The following is a 14,840-nucleotide window of genomic DNA, read 5'->3' as shown; positions in this document are numbered from 1 at the left end:
TGGAAGTTTTGTGCTACTCATAGTCACAGAGAATACAGCTATACTTGTTTTATCGGGATTCTTTAATTTATAAGCATGAAATAAGTTTTATTTTATTTCCCAGATGAAACACTTGCAAGAAGTACAACATTCCAATTTATGGAACCTTCTTTAAGCTTGCCCTTGTATTCTCTTAGGAGTGGAGAAAAGAAACACATGATTTAATGGTTAGCTAAAAAGGGGAGAGTTCACTTTTAGAAGAAATAGCTATAAAGTACCAGAAATTTACAGCATCTACCAGTGTTTAAAGAGCCAAATTACTAGGTTTATTGACAACAACCCTGCTTTGATTGCTAGGAAGTGTCTCAAAGTGGACTCATTAGGCTTTGTTCTAAAACAACTTGGGAAAATCCATTCTCTTTTTAAAAATCATCACACTGATTCTTTCCTCTTGTTGGTTACTCTGCTCAATTCCTCTGCCTATTTGAGGAAAGAGTTTACACAGAAACAGAGCAGGACAAAGAAATAAGAGAAAGGGTGATTGAGAATCTATACAAAGACACTTAAAATTCAAAGTAAGTCAATATTTGTTCATTGCAATTTCCTGCACAGTGAATAATGCAATGTCTGCATGACAAAGCAAAAATGCTTAGAAGATTATTTTCCTTTCCAAAATCTTATGTATTTTAATTAATTTATTCTCTAAATGTTTTATTCTGTGAAACTCAAATTTGCAAAGTGTGGTACCAAGCTAACTAGTTCTATCAGAGGAGAAGAGATTTAACTTTTGTATCTGAAATTTAGTCATTCAAAGCTATTTATCATCTATCATGTATCATCTGTCGATTTATCTATCATCTATCACCTATCATCTGTATATGTCTGTATCTATTGTATTATTTGTCTGTCTGTCTGTTTGCCTGCCTATCTATCTATCTATCTATCTCCATCTCTCTCTCTCTCTCTATCTATCTATCTATCTATCTATCCATCTATCTATCTATCTGTTATCTACCTATCATATATCTGTCATCTATCTATGTATCTATCATCTATCATCTGCCTATATCTTCTATTTCTGTACCCTTTTCATTTCCTTGTTTTTTTAGTTCTGCTTCCTCCCCACAAATCTCTCATACAGATTGTCATAGTCTACAATAAATTAAAGTATGCTATCTTCATTTCTGATAAATAAATTATACTTCATGACCACACTATAAGCTTACTTTGTTGCAGAACGTACAAGAAACTGCATTAATTCTGACAAAATAATGGGATCAAAATCTTGATATGAACTAAAATAACGTCTGGAAACCCTAGTACACTTTTCTAATCCTTATCAATGATGAAATCTAAGGCTTAGATATTATGGACATCAAGTACAGTTTACCTGGAGAACATATTAGAGACCCTGAGTCCTATGTTTTCAGCATTATGAAATGCTCCATTTTTTCAACTCTATGTGATAGCACTGAACATCATGAAATATAATTTTTCCTTCTCTGAATATCTCTCTGAGTCTCTCTGTATGTATATGTGTGTGTATGTATATATGTATATATGTTATGTGTATGCATGTGTGAAGGTGAGTATATGTGTGTATGTGTTCACCTATGAAAGTACTTATCTCTCTTTGTATGTGCATGAGTGCTCACCTCTGAAGATGCATGCTTCTGTGTGTGTGTGTGTGTGTGTGTGTATGTGTGTGTGTGTGTGCACTTATTTGTTTACTCACCTTTGAAGATACATCTGTATGTGTGCTCACCTGTGAAGGTGCATGTCTATATGTGTGTGTGTGTATTCATCTGTGAATATATATGTCTGTGTGTGTTTGTAAGCTTACCTATGATGATGTATGTCTCTGTGTGTTTCTGTGCATATGTATGGGTTCACCTGGAAGTTAGAAGTTAGCATTAAGATGGTTTTCTCAAATGTTTCATGTTATAGTCTTTGAGACAGAATTTCTTCCTGTACCTGTATCTTAGCATTATGGTTTTAGAGTTCCTGCAAACCAAGCCACAGAGACCTGCCTGTCTCTAGCATCAAACAATGGAAGTGCAGGTGCATGAAAACACATCTTGATTTATGTAAGTTCTGGCATTCAAAAAATATTTTCTTAAACTTATACAATAGTCTTAGCTCTTAGCTCAGTGCACCATTCCCCAATCTTCTCAGAATTCTTCCATGTACTTCTGAAACCTAGTAATTATGCATTTGATCAGAATCAGAAATGAGCCGGGTGGTGGTGGCGCATACCTGTAATCCCAGCACTCTGGGAGGGAGAGGCAGGCAGATTTCTGAGTTCGAGGCGAGCCTGGTATACAGAGTAAGTTCCAGGACATCCAAGGCTACACAGAGAAACCCTGTCTCGAAAAAAATAAAACAAAAAATAAATAAAACAACAAAAAAAATAAAACAAAATCAGAAATGATTACCAATATGAATGTTATTCACAATGTTTTCCATGGAGATATTGAGTTCATAGGAAAATGAATTGAGTGGATGTTGTAATAACTCACAATTTCTAGGCCTTAACATTAGTATTTTAAGTAAACAAAAACATAAATGCAATTATGTATGAGTGGAGTTTATCTTTTGTTGTTGGTTTTTATTTATACTGAAAGGTGCTAGTTTAAGAAGAACATTACGATTTTGAGTAAGAAGTAAAGTCATGTGAGTCGCTGGAAAGGCCAACAAGGGCAAGTTGACATGATTGACAACAGTAAGCTGCTCCAGCAGTCAGGATGGTTTCCTGGCAACAATAGCTATAGCCAATGACAGGCGAAGTATTCAATTTGGAGAAATCATTGCGAGACCTATTAGACGCAATACTCAAGCTACAGCAAGACCTTTAATGTCAGAAAGTAAATGTAAAGTTGTTATTATTTTAAAATAGTATTTACTAATTGTGTGTGCATGTGGGTGCTTTTGTTTATGACCCAGGATCACATCCCTACATATAGAACTTAAGGAAGAATTACTAGAAGTCAATTTTCTTTTTTACAATGTGCTTTCTGGGCTCAAACTCTGGTCTTCAGACCTGTGGAAAGCACAAATCAGTGAACTGCCTTACTGCTCCTCAGATTTTATGGTGTTCTTATCAGAGAGGGCACTGGAACTTACTCTCTTGGGGAAATACAACCCTCAGGATGGGTATAACTCTGAAAAATATGTAAAAGTATTTTTCCAACAGAAACTCTGAGATGTTGACAATGAAAGAAAGTACTTTCAAACCAAGCTTTTGAATTTTGAGATTAAAACATGATTTGCTTTCTAATCGAGGTCTCTGCATAAGCACACCTCTTTCCCTGAAGAGCAGAGATGTGCCTATGTACCCAGGGAAATAAAGTGTTCAGTGTTAATATAGTCACAATTCTTTTTCTGAAACAATTTTCTTTTATAACTCTCATCACAGAAAATATTAAGGGTGTTCTTTGCCAATGCCCGTGTCTAATTGCTGCAAAGTCAAAATAGAAGGGTGAATTTCAGTACAAGAAGTCCTCTTACATGCAGCTTCATACCCGGTAGAGATAGAAACTTGTTAGGTGAAAGAGCTTCAATTTTCATGTACACTTCAGTCTTTTTATTCTCCACTGCTTAGTACAAGTCACCAGGAAGAGTCTCCTATAAGAGTTCAATTATCTTCTTTTTCTACTAACCATGGCTGTCCTCATTGCTGCTTCTGTACACTCAATCATAGTCTATTTAGCTTTCTGTTTAGCTAAGCATGCTGTGCTTTGTTCTTTGAACCAAATAATCAATATTTTAAGATTTACATAAATTTCATAGAGAGGATGTTTCCATGATGATTAACACTGAAAAAGAAATCTCATTTTAAATTGATTTGCTTCCTATATGAACACATCATTAGTCATTTGAGGTCAGATCCAGAAACTTTCCTGAGTCTTAGTTTGTTCACTTATAGAATCTGATCACTTACTTAATAATACTCATGAAAAAATTAGACACACAAAGTACATGCTCCCCATGCAGCATGATTTTTTAATCTGATAGTGTTTCCAAGTAAAATGAATATAGATTTAAGGGGCTAGGATGACATTAAATCAGTCTAGAAATTGCTAGAAGTGCTCTAATTAGAAATATAAGTCATCTGAATGTGGCCAGTGAAAGACATGGAATGATAGCTAATAAAAATGGACAGATAAAATATGGAAAAGGGGTTAACATTTGAAATGTAAATAAATAAAATATACAATAAAAATTTAAAAAATATGTTCACATTAAAGAGTAATGGTTTTGTTGAGAGAGAGAGAGAGGAGAAAGAAAGAGTGGGAGATTCAAAGAAACAGATTAACAATTTGTAACAGTGTCAAAAAAATCCACTGTGAAACCATTATAAAAGAATATAATTCAAATTAGACCAAATGAAAATATATATGTTCTAATACTAAAATTCTTGAATCAGACTTCAGTGCTTCGGAATTCTCGGTTCTGAAGATAGACAAATACAAATGCCCAGTTTATATAAGATGCCAACATTAAAAAAATAAGCATTTGTAGTTGATTATTCACAGAGACATATGAAGCTTTTTCTTAGTAGCAACACTATTTTTACTTTTAGCCCAGTGAACAAGGGACAGTAACATAATCTGGTAAATCAGTATTAAATTGGGTACTTTATTATAAATAAAGTGAATTCTAAAGCGTGAGCAACTTGATGTATTGCTTTCCACTCAATACATAGATCAGACATTTTATTTTCATTAGAAAGTCTATATTTGTAACCTACCCAAATGAAAAGACATTGTTTCAGCAGACAGGCTTGCTAAGAGCCATTGCCCTTTTTGACTGCCATGTCTTTAGAGATCATGGCTCCCTTCATTACTTTATGTCAAGGATCTAGGAAGAGGACAGATACCATTACAGGGTACCATGTAATAAGAAACAGGCTATGTCAAAATTAGGGAAAAGTTGGTTAACCTTATAAGAAACCTTTTACAACAACAGAAGCTACCAATTACATGATTTCTGTATTTTGTGTCAATAATTTGAATACTGGTATAAACACCAATTTTAACCAAATAGTTACTTTCTAAAAAAATTACTAATAAAGTTGCTATGAGACAACAGACATATAATAAGTAAGTGAAATATATATGTACATATATAAATAGGTATGTGTATGTGAATGTGTGTGTGTGTGTTAGAATTTATTCTTCAAGAAAAAGTAAAAAAATAAAGGTCTTTACTGGCTTTCTACTCTAGCTTCTTCAGTTTTCTTTTTGATGTAGCCTGTTCTCATCTGCCCAGGGAGGGCACCTCCCACAGTGGTCTTGTCCTGCATGCATTACATTTTTTCTTAAATTGGACATTGTCTTGATTTATATTTCAAATGTTATCCCCTTTCCTGGTTCCCCCATAAACCTCCTATCCCCTCCCCTCCCATTCTTCTATGAGGGTGTGCCCCCAACAATCCACCCATTTCTACCTCCCACACATTCTACTATACTGAATGTTCCTTCACAGGACCAAGGGCCTCTTTGGCCCTTAATGCCCAACAAGGCCATCCTCAGCTATATATGTAACTGGAGCCATAGTTCCCTTCATGTGTACTCCTTGGTTGGTGGTTTAGTCCCTGGGCACTTCGGGGCATCTAGTTGATTGATATTGTTGGTCTTCCTATGGGGTTGTGAACCACTTCAGCTCCTTGGGTCCTTTCTCTAGCTTCTCCATGGGGGACCTTGTGCTCAGTCCAATGGCGGGCTGAGAGCATCCACCTCTGTATTTGTCAGGCTCTGGCAGGGACTCTTGGGAGACAGGTTCCTGTCAGCAAGCACTTCTTGCCATCCACAACAGTATCTGCATTTGATGACTGTTTATGAGATGAATCCTCAGGTGGGGCCGTCTCTGGATGGCCTTTCCTTCAGTCTCTGCTCACATTTTGTCTCAGTATTTCCTCTCTTCTAAGAAGGATTGAAGCATTTACAATTTGGTCTTCTATCTTGTTGAGCTTTATGTGGTCTTTGAATTGTATCTTTTGTGTTCTTTTGTGATTGGGTTACCTATATCACTTAATACTCAAAATACTTCACAGAAAAACACACAAGTTAATCTGAGGTCAGCATTTCCCTACTTGAGATTCTGCTTTCCTATATATATGTAGGTTGCAACAAGTTGACTAAATCTATGAAGGTCATTTTTGGATTGTGACTGGACACACATATATTTTGAGATCATATATGGAAATATTAGAAATATATGATCATATGTATGGCAAATATTTAACTAATTCATCACCACAAACAGAATTCTAGGCTATTGAATATTTAGTAAAGAATGATATTTTTGTTTTAATGAAAATAATTATTATGATGCAAAATGTAATTACAAAAATTACATTTCCACAATTTTAAGACAGTCTCTCTCTGACACTCTCTGTGTCTCTGTCACTGTCTCTCTCTCTCTTTCTCTCATATATATATATATATATATATATATATATATATATACATATACATATATTATCATGTATTATTTTATTCTGTCTATGTATTATGCACAAAGAATAGGAATAAGAGATTGGCCTTCTGCCCCTTCCACCCATTCTGCCCCTTCTGATGCCTAGTCCTTTCTGCTTTGGCAGACTCTGCTGGTCTGCTCCACTGAAGACACCATCTCCTGATCCATCCTAGAAAACCCACTACACTCAGAGCAGTTGCCAACAGTCTGAAGGCCTCGCAGGAAATATACTGCAGTCAAGGCAACAGATCAGAATCCTCTCTGCCCTTGTGAAGGGCCCCCTGTTTGAAGCCCCCACAGGTGGTCTGCTACAGGCAGAGCTACAGGCCTCCTAGGAGAACTGAAGCAACTCAGGGTCAAAAGAGGCAGATTCCAGACAATCACCCAGGCCAACAAACACCAGAGATATCCAGATGGCACAAAGCAAGTGCAAGGCCATAAGCAGCAGAAGCCAATATATGTGAGCATCATCAGAACCCAGTTCTCCCACCACAGCAAGCATTGAACACAACAGACCTGAAAATCAGGAAGCTGACCTAAAATCCTATTTCATGAAGATAATAGAGTACTTTAAAGAGAATATCAATTACTAAATGATAGAAATATAGGAAAACACAGGAAAACAGGTAAAGGAATTGTACCAAGTGATTCAAGACCTAATTGTGGAAGCAGAAACAATAATGAAAACACAAATGGAGGAAAACCTGGGAAAGAGGTTAGGAATTACAGATGTAAGTATCTACAACAGAATACAAGAGATAGAAGAGAGAATCTAAGGTGTAGAAGGTATCATAGAAGAGATGGACACAACAGTCAATGAAAATGCAAAATGCAAAAATCTTGTAACCCAAAACATCCAGGAAATCCAGGACACAATGTGAAGACCAAACCTAAGGATTATAGGTATAGAAAAGAGCAAAGATTTACAACTTAATGAGCCAGTAAATATCTTCAACAAAATTATAGAAGAAAACTTCCCTGAGCTAAAGAAAGAGATACCCATGAACATACAAGAAGGCTGTAGAACTTCAAACAGACTGGACTAGAACTGATATTCTTTCTGTTACATAATAATCAAAACACCAAATGCACTAAACAAAGAAAAAATATTGAAAGCAGTAAGAGAAAAAGGTCAGGTAACATGTAAGGACAGACCTATCCGAATTACACCACACTGCTCTCCAGAGACAATGAAAGCTGAAAGATCTTTGGCAGATGTCATACAGACCCTAAGAAAACACAAATGTCAGCCTAGACTACTATATACAGCATAACTCTCAATTACCATATAAAGAGAAAACAAGATATTCTACGACAAAACCAAATTTACACAATAATTTTCTATAACCCCAGTTCTACAAAGGATAATTGGTGGAAAATATAAGCAGAAGGAAGAAAACTATACCCTAGAAAAAGCATAAAGGTAATGTTTTAACAAATCAAAAAAATAAAAAAAAGATAGCCATACAAACATAATTCCACCTTTAAGAACAACAACAACAAAAATCTTCAAAAAAGTCCTAATATCAATTATCTTCAAACTATCCACAAAATAGAAACATAAGAAACGCTACCCATTGGATGCTAAAAAATGTGGTATGCATACACAATGGAGTACTATTCAGCCATTAGAAACAATGAATTCATGAAATTCTTAGACAAATGGATGGAGCTGGAGAACATCATACTAAGTGAGGTAACCCAGTCTCAAAAGATCAATCATGGTATGCACTCACTAATAAGTGGATATTAGCCTAGAAAATTGGAATACCCAAAACATAATCCACACATCAAATGATGTACAAGAAGAATGGAGGAGTGGCCCCTGGTTTTGGAAAGACTCAGTGTAGCAGTATAGGGCAAAAACAGAACAGGAAGGGGTGGATAGGAGAAAAGGGGGGAGGGAAGAGGGCTTATGGGACTTTCAGGGACTGGGGAGCCAGAAAAGGGGGAATCATTTGAAATGTAAATAAAAAGTATATCGAATAAAAAATAATAATAAAGAATATACTAATTTAAAAAATTTTTTTAAAAAGGGGCACAAAAGAATATGAACCACTGCCAAGGTGTTAAGTTGCTAAAAACTTCACACCATGGTGCACAGCTCTAAAGGAGGAGTCATGCTTTATTGTGTACATGAGATTGAGTTACTTAATACTAGGGAATATTTCCACTAAATTGTGCTGTACTTAAATATGCCAAAAATAAACTACTCAGGACAAAAAAAAAGAAAAAGAAAAGAAAAGAAACACTACCCAATTTATTCTATGAAACCATGATTATGCTTATATCTAAACCAAAGACCAAACAAGAAGAGAGAACTTAAGAACAATTTCTCTTATGAACATTGATGCAAAAATGTTCAATGAAATTCTTACCAACCGAATCTAAGATACATCAAAATGATGTACATCACAATCAAGTAGGCTTCATCCCAGGAATGCAAGCATGGTCCAATATACAGAAATCCATCAATGTAATCTACTACATAAACAAACTCAAAGAAAAAAAGCCATCTGATAATTTCATCAGATACTGAAAAAGCATTTGAAAAAATTCAGCATCCCTTCATGTTAAAAGCATTTGGAAAGATCAGGAATTCATGCCCATACATAAACATAGTAAAAGCAATATACAGGAAACCAGTAGCCAACATCAAACTAAATGGAGATAAACTGGAAGCAATCCCACTAAAATTGGGGACCAGACAAGGCTGTCCATTCTCTCCCTATCTATTAAATATAGTACTTGAAGTTCTAGCTAGAGCAATTAGACAACAAAAGGAGATCAAAAGGATACAAATTGGAAAGGAAGAAGTCAAAATATCACAATTTGCAGATGATACGATCATATACTTAAGTGACCCAAAAATTTCCACCCAAGAAATTCTAAAGCTGATAAACTACTTCAGCAAAGTAGCTGGTTATAAAATTAACACAAACAATTCAGTAACCTTCCTCTACTCAAAGGATAAACAACCTGAGAGAAAAATTAGGGAAATGGCTCCCTCCACAATAGTCACAAATAATATTACATACCTTGGTGTGACTCTAATCAGACAAGTGAAAGATCTGTATGACAAGAACTTCAAGTCTCTGAAGAAATAAATCAAAGAAGATATCAGAAGATGGAAAGATCTTCCATGCTCATGGATTGCAAGGATTGATATAGTAAAAATGGTCATCTTGCTGAAAGCAATCTACAGATTCAATGCCATCCCCATCAAAATTCCAAATCAATTCTTCTTAGAGCTAGAAAAAACAATCTGCAAATTCATTTGGAATAACAAAAAACCCAGAATAAAGAAAAGTATTTTCAACAACAAAAGAAGTTCTGGGGGAATCACCATCCCTGACCTCAAGCTCTACTACAGAGCAGTAGTCATAAAAACTGTATAGTTTTGGCAGAGAGACAGGCAGAAACATTCATGCAATAGAATTGATGACCCAGAAATGGACCCAGACACCTATGGTCACTTGATATTAGACAAAGGAACTAAAAATACCCAGTGCAAAAAAGACAGCATTTTTAACAAATGGTGCTGGATCAACTGGAGGTCAGCATGCAGAAAAATGTAAATTGACCCATCCTTATTTCCTTATACAAAGCTCAAGTCCAAGTGAATCAAACCAGATACACTGAAGCTTATACTGGAGAAAGTATGGAAGAGCCTTGAACATATGGGCACAGGGGAAAACTTGCTGAACAGAACAGGCTTATGCTCTAAGAACAAGAATCAACAAATGGTACTTAATAAAACTGCAAAGCTTCCAATCCCGCCAGCAGTGGAGGAGTGTTTCTCTTTCTCCACATCCTTGCCACACTTACTCCCTCCTGAGTTTTTAATCTTAACCATTCTGATTGGTGTGAGGTGAAATCTCAGGGTTGTTTTAATTTGCATTTCCCTAATGACTAATGATGTTGAACATGTCTTAAGATGCTTCTCAGCCATTCGAAATTCTTCAGGTGAAAATTCTTTGTTTAGCTCTCTACCCCATTTTTCATAGGGACATTTGGCTCTCTGGGGTCTAACTTCTTGAGTTCTTTGTATATAGTGGATATTAGCCCTCTGTCAGATGTATGGTTGGTGAAGATCTTTTCCCAATTTGTTGGTTGCCTTTTTGCTCTTATAACAGTGTTCTTTGCCTTACAGAAACTTTGTAATTTTATGAGGTCCCATTTGTCAATTCTTGATCTTAAAGCATAAGCTACTGTTGCTCTGTTCAGGAACTTTCCCCCTGTGCCCATGTACTCGATGCTCTTTCCCAGATTCTTTTCTCTTAGTTTCAGTATGTCTAGTTTTATGTGGAGGTCCTTGATCAACTTGGAGTTGAGCTTAGTACAAAGAGATAAGAATGGATAGATTTGCATTCTTCTGAATGCTGACCTCCAGTTAAACCGGCACCATTTGTTGAAAAGGCTATCTTTTTTCCACTGGATGGTTTTAGCTCCTTTGTGGAAGATCAAGTGACTATAGGTATGTGGGTTCATTTCTGGGTCTTCAATTCTATTCCATTGATCTACCTGCCTGTCACTGTACCAATACCATGCAGTTTTTAACACTATTGCTTGTAGTACTGCTTGAGGTCTTGGATCCTGATTTCCCCAGAAGGTTTTTTACTGTTGAGAACAGTTTTAGCTATCCTGGGATTTTTGCTATTCCAGATGAATTTGAGAATTGTTCTTTCTAACTCTATGAAGAACTGAGTTGGGATTTTGATGGGGATTGCATTAAATCTGTATATTGCTATTGGCAAGATGGCCATTTTTACTATATTAACCCTGCCAATCCATGACCATGGAAGATTTTTCCATTTTCTGAGGTCTTCTTCGATTTCCTTCTTCAGAGACCTGAAGTTCTTCTCATACAGATTTTTTATTTGTTTGGTTAGAGTCACCCCAAGATACTTTATACTGTTTGTGGCTATTGTGAAGGATGTCATTTCCATAATTTCTATCTTATCCTGCTTATCCTTTGAGTATATAAAGGCTACTGATTTGCTTGAGTTGATTTTATATCCAGCCAGTTTGCTGAAGTTGTTTATCAGCTGTAGGAGTTCTCTGGTGGAGCTCTTTGGGTCACTTAAGTATACTATCATATCATCTGCAAATAGTGATAGTTTGATTTATTCCTTTCCAATTTGTATCCCTTTGACCTTTTTGAGTTGTCTAATTGCTCTAGCTAGAACTTCAAGTACTATATTGAAAAGATATGGAGAGAGGCGGCAGCCTTGTTTAGTCCCTGATTTTTATGGTATTGCTGGAAATCAGTCTGGGGGTTCCTCAGAAATCTGGGCATGACACTTCTGGAAGACCCTGTTATACCACTCCTGGGCATATACCCTGGAAATTTCCTGGCATGCAAAAAGGACACATGCTCCACTATGTTCATAGCAACCTTGTTTATAATAGCCAGAAGCTGGAAAGAACCCAGATATCCCTCAGTGGAGGAATGGATACAGAACATGTGGTATATTTGCACAATGGAATACTACTCAGCAATTAAAAAACAATGAATTCATGAAATTCTTAGGCAAATGGTTTGATCTGGAAAATATCATCCTAAGTGAGGTAGGTAACCCAATCACAAAAGAACACACATGGAATGCAGTTACTGATAAGTGGATATTAGCCGAGAAGCTCTGAAACCCCAGACACAATTCACATATCAAATGATGTCCAAAGAGAAGAAAGGAGAGGGCCCTGGTCCTGGAAAGCCTTGATGCAGCAATATAGGGTATTACTAGAGCAAAGAAGTGTGTGTGGGGGGGTGGAGTTTGATTGGGAAAAGGGCAGATGGAAGAGGGCTTATGGAACTTATGGGGAGGGGGGGAACCAGGAAAGGGGAAATCATTTGGAATGTAAACAAAGAATATAGAAAATAAAATAAAATAAATTGTTTTTTCGAAAAAAAATTTCAAAGCTTCTGTAAGGCAAATGGTACTGTAAACAGGCCAAAATGGCAACCAACAGATTGGGGAAAGATCTTTACTAATCCTAGATCTTATAGAGGGATAATATCCAATGTATATACAAAGAACTCAAGAAGTTAGACTCCAGAGAGTCAAATAACCCTATTTAAAAAAGGGTTACAAAGCTAAACAAAGAATTTTCAACTGAGGAAACTTGAATGGCTCTGAAGCACCTAAAGAAATGTTCAATATCCTTAGTTACCAGGGAAATGCAAATCAAAACAACTCATACTATTCAGATCAACTAAGACTAAAAACTCAGGGGACAGTAGATGCTGGTGAGGATGTGGAGAAAGAGAAACACTTCTCCACTGCTGGTGGGATTGCAAGTTGATACAACCACTCTGGGAATTAGTTTGGCGTTTCCTCAGAAAATTAGATATAGTGCTATCTGAGGACTCAGTTATACCATTTCTGCGCATATACCCAGCAAATTTTCCAAAATGTAATAAGGGCACATGCTCTACTATGTTCATAGCAGCTTTATTTACAATAGCCAGAAGCTGGAAAGAATCCAGATGTCCTTCAACAGAGGAAGGTATACAGAAAATGTGGAATATGTATACAGTGGAGTACTACAATGAATTCATGAAATTCTTAGGCAAACTGATGGAACTAGAAAGTGTCATCCTGAGTGAGGTAACCTAATTACAAGGGCACACACATGGTATGCACTCACTGACAAGTAGATATTAGCCCAAAAGCTCAGAATAAACAAGATACCATTCACAGGCCACATGAAGCTCAAGAAGGAAGAACAAAGTGTGGGTGATTCGGTTTTTCTGAGAAAGGGTACAAAATACTCACAGGAGCAATTATGGAGACAAAGTGTGGGGGCAGAGACTGTCCTACCTGGATATTCATCCTATAAACAGTCACCAAACCCCAACACTATTGTGGATGCTAAGCAGTGCTTGCTGAAAGGAGCGTGATATTGCTGTCTCCTGCATGGCCCTGCCAGAGCATTACAGATGCAGAGGCAGATGCTGGCAGTCAGGCACTGAACTGTGCACAGGGTCCCCAGTGGAGGAGTTGGAGGGAGGACTGGGGGAGCTGAAAGGGTTTGCAGTCTCATGGGAAGAACATGATGCTCCTAGGGACTAAGCCATCAACCAATGGGTACACATGGTTCCAGCCACATTTGTGGCAGTATAATGCCTTGTTGGGCGTCTGTGGGGGAAGAGCTACTTAGTCCTATGGAGGATCGATAGATGATGCCCCAGCATTGGGAAATCAAGGGGGTTGAGGGTGTAGGTGGGAGTGGTTTGGGTGGAGGGACATCCTCATGGAAGCTGGGGGAGGGAGGATGGGTTGTGGGTTTTCTGGGAAGGGGGCAAAACCGGGAAAAGAATAACATTTGAAATGTAAAGGAAGAATATATTCAATAAAAAAAAGTTAAAACAAAATGAAAAATGAAAAAAAGAAAATAGAAATAAAAGAACAGATTGCCTGTTTCAATTCTTTTGGCTGGCACTCAAGACTTCATTTCAGTTCCTCCACCCCCAATACCTGAACATGTTCCCCTCTTCCCCTCCCTGTTAAAACAGGCAATCTTGCAAGGTAGGTGGTGGGGAGATTCTTTAGATTGTACCAGAGACCTGGGAGGTGATTGACTCCTAAGACTCAAAGGTACCCTAGATGAAATGCCCAACTGTAGGGTAAGGGAACTTGTGGAGTCTACCTCCAACAGAAAGACGGGGCATCAAGTGGAGGGATGAGGTTGCCATCCCATAGTCAAAAACTCTGACCCAGAATTGCTGGTATCTGAAAGAACTACAGGAACAAAAATGGAGAAGGGTCTATGGAAAAGGAGGTCCAGTGACAGGTCCAAATTGTGATTCAGCACATGGGAAGCCTGCAAGACATGGCACAATTACTCATGCTATGTTGTACTTACAAATAGGAGCCTATCATGTCTGCCCAACAAGTAGCTGAAAGAGTCTGATGCAGACACTTATATCCAACCAAGGGACAGAAGCTGGTAACCCCTGTGGTTGAATTAGTGAAAAGCTGGAAGAAGCTGAGGAAGAGAGTAACCCTATAGGAAGACCAGCAGCCTCAACTAACCTGATCCCCAGGATCTCTCAGCTATTGAACCAAAACCAGACAGCATACATCAGCTGATATGAGGATCCCACCATATATACAGCAGAAGACTTTCAGGATTGGGCTCCATCAGAGAAGATGCACCTAACCCTTGAGAGACTTGAGGCCTCAGGAAGTAGGAAGGGCTGGTAGGGTGTGGGTGGGGGAATCCTCTTGGAGACAGGGGTGGGAGCAAAATGTGGGATATAAAACAGTCCATTCAGAGGGTGGACCAGAAGGGGTATAATGTCTGGACCCCTAAAAGGATGAAAGAACCGAACCGAAGAGAGACAAATATACAGGTTAGTTATCTTAAAGGTTTTG

The 14,840-nt window shown here is 37.5% G+C and overlaps 1 protein-coding gene across 5 annotated transcripts in view; it reads right to left on the bottom strand.

Annotated features, from left to right (window-relative positions):
* The window catches only part of Spock3 (SPARC (osteonectin), cwcv and kazal like domains proteoglycan 3), a 436,085-nt gene that overhangs the window by 166,396 nt on the left and 254,849 nt on the right, over positions 1-14,840 (bottom strand). The window lies entirely within an intron of this gene.

The sequence above is a fragment of the Apodemus sylvaticus genome, chromosome 18 (genome assembly GCF_947179515.1).
Source record: "Apodemus sylvaticus chromosome 18, mApoSyl1.1, whole genome shotgun sequence".
Classification (NCBI taxonomy): Eukaryota; Metazoa; Chordata; class Mammalia; order Rodentia; family Muridae; genus Apodemus; species Apodemus sylvaticus.
Note: the sequence above shows the minus strand (reverse complement) of the source record. Positions and strands in the feature narration are given on the sequence as shown.